Raw genomic sequence first — 6,547 nt, 5'->3', positions numbered from 1 at the left:
ATGCTATTCACCGTGTTGTCCTATATGCCCCAACTTTTCACAATTTCATATTCAAAGGTAAAACAATCACTTGGGCCACCCTCTTCGACTGGGGATTAGTTGGTACCATTATATTCACCCATACTGATCAAGCCCAAAACTGTACTGAACTAATCAAAATGGCCATCACCTGTCTCTTTCTACCCCATCATTATACTCCCATGAAACAAGGATATATTGCTGTTCACATCACATCCACACCCCCCGAATGGATCCATGGATGGGAACCAGCCAGACACCTAATCACTTTTGAAAAATCAAAATATGCTACTCATCACCTTAGACAAGACGAAGAAGTTCGCAGATGCTTTAATCCTATTACAAAACAGTTACGCCATTGGAGAGCTGCTGTTTTTGGTGACAATTTTAATCTCCAAGGAATTAATCAAAAATATTTTTTAGCAAAAGAAAATCAATATACAAAATTATATATTCATAATGGTTTCAGATTTGTATGGAATGATGTATTTGCCTCTTTCCATTACAAAACAATGTATCCAGACCTTGCTGCTATTTATCACAAAATGTTCAAAAAACACAGAATAATCAATACAGACGACAATCAAGAATCTGACGAAGATATAGAATTTCATCAAGACGAAGATGACACCTACCAGTTCGGAGATGAAGAAGATCACAACATCAACAACATAATGGAAGGCTGAGTCATAATCAACATCAGGAATCTTTGACAGTACAAAGTTGCTTTCAAAATTCCACTCACAAAAGCAGATCACGAGAAGTACTATTCAATCATTGTTCATGAACAGTAAAAAGCCAGAAAAGCAGAATACTGTTCATGTCACTGTTCACTATTCAAGTTACTGTTCACCAACACAATCATTTCAACCAACAGGAGTCCCACTTATTGAATCAAGCCCTCCTTTGCCTATATAAAGGAGCCTCACCACCACATATTGGAGGAGTTGAATTGAGTAGAGAATTAGACAGTTTTCTTGGCAGAGTTTCTCCTCTTTTTCTTCTTCTCTTCTTCTTCCATAATCAATTGTAATCAAAATATTTGAGTATTAGTTTGAGTGTTTTGTAATCAATTGAGATACCAAGTTTGTGGTACTCTCCTTAATCAAGTAAGCATTTGCATTTCATTATTTTGACAAGAAGATAAGAATGTAGTTTCATATCTATCTTCTTCATGAATTTCTATTTGCCAAAAACCTGATTTCATGTCAAATTTTGAGAAAATAGTAGCTTGATTAAGACGATTGATTAAATCTTTTTTGTTTGGAATAGGGTATCGAATCCATTGAAGATATTTATTTAATGGTTTATAGTTGATTACTAATCTAGGGGATATTCGTTCTAATTCATCATTTTTCTGAACATAAAAAGCAGAACAAGACCAAGGGGATTCACTAGGACGAATTAATTTTTTACTTAGGAGTTCTTGAATTTCAGTTTTACAATATTCCATCAATTGTTGATTCATTTGTATGGCTCTGGCCCTAGTTGGGATGTTTCTTTCATCAAAATCTTTTATATAAGGAAGTTTAACGATATATTTGGCTCTATGCCAAAAAGCATTAGGTATTTCAGCACATACTTCTTTGATTAAATGTTGTTGAAAATCAGTGATTTTTTGTTGAAGGTAAGAATTAGATAGTTGATTTTCTATTTGTTTATATTTAATTTCTTCTTGTAAGAAATGTAAATGTTTGGTTTTATTTTGAATGCGATTCATGGTTTTTGAAATAGAAGTGTGTTTCAATGTGTGAATATTATGTGATTTCTGAATAAATTCAAATTTAACTTTTTCACCTAAGCGGTGACTGATTATTCCATCATTTTCTGTGGTGAATGGGTATAATAAAGAGAGAAAAGGAATACCTAAAATAACTTGATCTGTCATATTTCTTATAAGGACAAATGATGTTTTGAAACAAATTTTATTATGACAAATATGAGCTTGATTAATTTCGTAATGTAAATCCATTTTACTACCATTAGCGGAGTTTAATCTTTCTTTAGTTTTGGTATAATATTTACTAGGTATGAGTCCTTCCTGCACACAATTTAAATCTGCACCTGAATCTAAAACTGTAATTGTTGTTAATTGAAAATCTTTAATGATTATGGTGATTTTTAAATGCCATTTTCTAAGTTTGATTTTTTTAATTGAAGTTAGACAATTATCACGGGAAGATCCTTCTTCCTATTCGTCAGGTTGATTAGGACTAAGGTTTTGAGGGTTATCTTGAATAAACTGTAATTGATGTTTGATTATATGATTTTCTAATTTTAATTCTTTAATTTCAGACTTGATTGTTTTAATTTCTGTTTGTAGATCTTGAATAGTTATATGTTTATTTTTTGATTTATTAAATGTTTGTAAAGCTTCTGTTAAACAGATTTTTTGAGTACTTTTATTATGTTGATTTGGTTCTTTGTGATTATCAGTTATTATCTTTTTATATTTTTTCATGTATTCTATTCTTTCATCAGGATTTTCTAATTTACTAAGTAATTCTAAGATTATATCTTCATCTTCTGTAGAATTAGTTACGACACTAAGTGATTGATTACAACAGGTTTCTAGACAACAAGCATCTAAACATCCTAAAGTAATTTTAGGGTTATCTGTGTCATTAGTGGATTCAGTGTGAATACTTGATTCGTCAGAACTTGATTCAGTGTAAATATTGTTTTCACTATGTTCACTATCTGTGTTGTGTATTCCTAAGACATTGATTAAATTTTATTTTTGATCTTCTGGTAGCTCTAATTGTTTGATTGTTTGCTTAACTTTGCATTGATTAGCAAAATGAACAAATTTATTACATTTAAAGCATTTGATTTTAGTATTATCTTTTGAATCTTTTTTATGTTTATTTGATTTATAGAATTTATCAGGATTAGGTTTATTAAATTTATGTGTTTTGTAATAAGGTTTTCTAAAGGGTTTTTTATGGGATTTTTCTTTGATTTTGTTTTTTCTGGAGGATGCTATTGTAGATAGACCATATTGTTGAAAAAAGTTTCCTAATTCATATTTAGTTTTCTTTTTATCATTATTTAATTGATTAGCTATTTTCATATCAGTGCACATTTTTAATCCTTCTTTTTTTATTATTGAAACTATATCTCCATAAGTTAATGAATCGTAGTCTATGTGACCACTATCATTACTTAAGACATGTCTGATTTTTCTAGCAAATAATTGGGGTAGACCATTAATAAATTTTTCTTTCTAAAATGGTTGATTATTGTCGTCTCTCATCATGATTCCAGTGGTAAATGTTTGTACATACCATTCGAAATCACTAAGAGTGGGACAATGTAAATTGGTTAATTGACTATGGATTCTTTTGGTGATAGCTGTAGGGGTTCCTATAAAATGTCTAATTATTGTAGCTAACAAGGTATTGACACCATCTGGGACACCTTGACCTATTGAGTCGTCAAATATGGGGAATCCTTCTTCATCTAATTTAACTGCATGAACGATTTCTGATTTAGATTGATCTGTTAAATGTTTTTCCCACCAGTAGTGTAAAGTACCGGTAAAACCTATGACTAGTAATTCAACAATTTCAGGTTGGGGAAGGTTTTGATTAGTAAAATAACTATTAGCAATCATGGACATGTGGGGTAATTTGTTTAATATTTCTTGTTCTTTTAATCCATCTATATTCCATTCATATAATTTATCAGAACTGACAGAGAATTGATTTTTAGAAGTTGATTCTTGAAATTCAAGAGGTAAGGGTTTATTATTCCATTGTTTAAAGGTATTAAATCGTGGTTTGTGATTTTTAAGTCTATTAATATGATTATCTAATGAAGGTTGATTTGATTCTGTATCAGATGAAGTTTTATTGTTGATGGTAGCTAGATTGGAAGAGGAGGCTTCATGTTTTGAATTGGAAGTTTTTAATTGTAATTCTTTTAAGAGTTGACTAAGTTGATTAGTTTTATTTGGAAGGGTTGGAATTTTTGTAATATCGGGAAATTTTATAAGTGGTTGGGGTTTAATGTCTTCTTTAGAGGAATTATCAATTTTGGTTTCTATTTTATCTAATTGTTTACCTATTGTAATAAGACTTTGATTTGTGTAATTATTTTGTTCAATGACTTTTCTAGTTTCATTAATTAAATCTTTGTTTTCATTTGTTGAAGTTTTAAATGGCGAGACTATGACTTGATTATTTAAATGGGGAATGATTATTTTTTCAACTGGAGGGTGACTAGACAGAACTGTAGATTTATCTGATTTAATCCATTTTTGTTTTGTTAAAGTTTTTAAATTGTTTAAGGGATAATAATATTTTTCAAGAAAATCGAAAAATTTTATATCAAATTTAAGTTGTAACATTGTTTGTTTCCAAGTTTGCCAAATTTCTTCTTTTTGTTCTCTAGTGTGCGATTGTCTATATTTGATTAATCTATCTTGATTTTTATCGGACATCATTTCTTGATTTAATTGTTTCCAATGTGGTTTAAAGGGTGTATCTAGTGTGTTTAATTGGTGATCTATGAAATCTGAGGCTGTGGGTGACTGTATTGATTGTATTTCTTCATTGATTATGTCTGGTATTTGATTTCCATTAAGTGATGATCTAGAACTAGTACTTAATCTAGAACTAGTAGAAGAATTAGATCTAAATAATCTATCCATTTTCTTAATTTAATTTCTAAAGCTTTAAAAACCTAAATTTACTTTTACTAATATTTTTCCATCCTATTCCTATACCTCTCAGACCGACATCATCTCATGCCTCTCCTGGGACATATTGTTCAGACTTGGAACGATTACTGTTCAGCAAGGTTTAGAAAGGAACAATATAACAAAAGTAAATCGAAGGGAATAAAGTTAAAGAAATGAAACAAGAAACTGAATTGATTAAGCAGATATAATACTCTACGGGTGCTAAAAGAAAGTAGCAAGATATAGATCGAAACACTTATGGCTCTGATACCACCCATATTTGACGAATCAATAGGTCAAGCTGTCCCAGATGGTGTCAATACCTTGTTAGCTACAATAATTAGACATTTTATAGGAACCCCTACAGCTGTCACCGAAAGAATCCATAGTCAATTAACCAATTTACATTGTCCCACTCTTAGTGATTTCGAATGGTATGTACAAACATTTACCACTGGAATCATGATGAGAGACGGCAGTAATCAACCTTCTTGGAAAGAAAAATTTATTAATGGTCTACCCCAATTATTTGCTAGAAAAATCAGAAATGTCTTAAGTAATGATAGTGGTCACATAGACTACGATTCATTAACCTATGGAGATATAGTTTCAATAATAAAAAAAGAAGGATTAAAAATGTGCACCGATATGAAAATAGCCAATCAATTAAATAATGATAAAAAGAAAACTAAATACGAATTAGGCAACTTTTGTCAACAATATGGTTTGTCTACACTAGCACCCTCCAGGAGAAACAAAATCAAAGAAAAATCCCATAAAAAACCTTTTAGAAAACCTTATTACAACACTCATAAGTTTAATAAACCCAATCCTGATAAATTTTATAAATCAAATAAACACAAAAAAGATTCAAAAGATAATACTGAAATCAAATGTTTTAAATGTAACAAATTTGGTCATTTTGCTAATCAATGCAAAGTCAAACAAACAATCAAACAATTAGAAATACCAGAAGATCAAAAACAAAACTTAATCAATATATTAGGAATACACAACACAGATAGTGGACATAGTGAAAACAATATTTACACTGAATCAAGTTCTGACGAATCAAGTATTCATAATTAATCCACTAGTGACACAGATAACCCTAAAATTACTTTAGGATGTTTAGATGCTTGCTGTCTAGATACCTATTGTAATCAATCACTTAGTGTCTTAACTAATTCTACAGAAGATGAAGATATAATCTTAGAATTACTTAGTAAATTAGAAAATCCTGATGACAAGATAGACTACATGAAAAAATATAAAAAGATAATAACTGATAATCACAAAGAAACAAATCAACATAATAAAAATACTCAAAAAATCTGTTTAACAGAAGCTTTACAAACATTTAATAAATAAAAAAATAAACACATAACTATTCTAGATTTACAAACAGAAATTAAAACAATCAAGTCTGAAATTAAAGAATTAAAATTAGAAAATCATATAATCAAACATCAATTACAGTTTATTCAAGATAACCCTCAAAACCTTAGTCCTAATCAACCTGACGAACAGGAAGAATGATCTTCCCGTGATAATTGTCTAGCTTCAATTCAAAAAATCAAACTTAGAAAATGGCACATAAAAATCACCATAATCATTAAAGATTTTCAATTAACAACAATTGCACTTTTAGATTCAGGTGCAGATTTAAATTGTGTGCAGGAAGGACTCATACCTAGTAAATATTACACCAAAACTAAAGAAAGATTAAACTCCGCTAATGGTAGTAAAATGGATTTACATTATAAAATTAATCAAGCTCATATTTGTCATAATAAAATTTGTTTCAAAACATCATTTGTCCTTATAAGAAATATGACAGATCAA

Source organism: Ziziphus jujuba, chromosome 3 (assembly GCF_031755915.1).
Source record: "Ziziphus jujuba cultivar Dongzao chromosome 3, ASM3175591v1".
In the NCBI taxonomy this organism is placed as follows: domain Eukaryota; kingdom Viridiplantae; phylum Streptophyta; class Magnoliopsida; order Rosales; family Rhamnaceae; genus Ziziphus; species Ziziphus jujuba.
The sequence above is the reverse complement of the archived record's forward strand: the minus strand, read 5'-3'. Positions refer to the sequence as shown.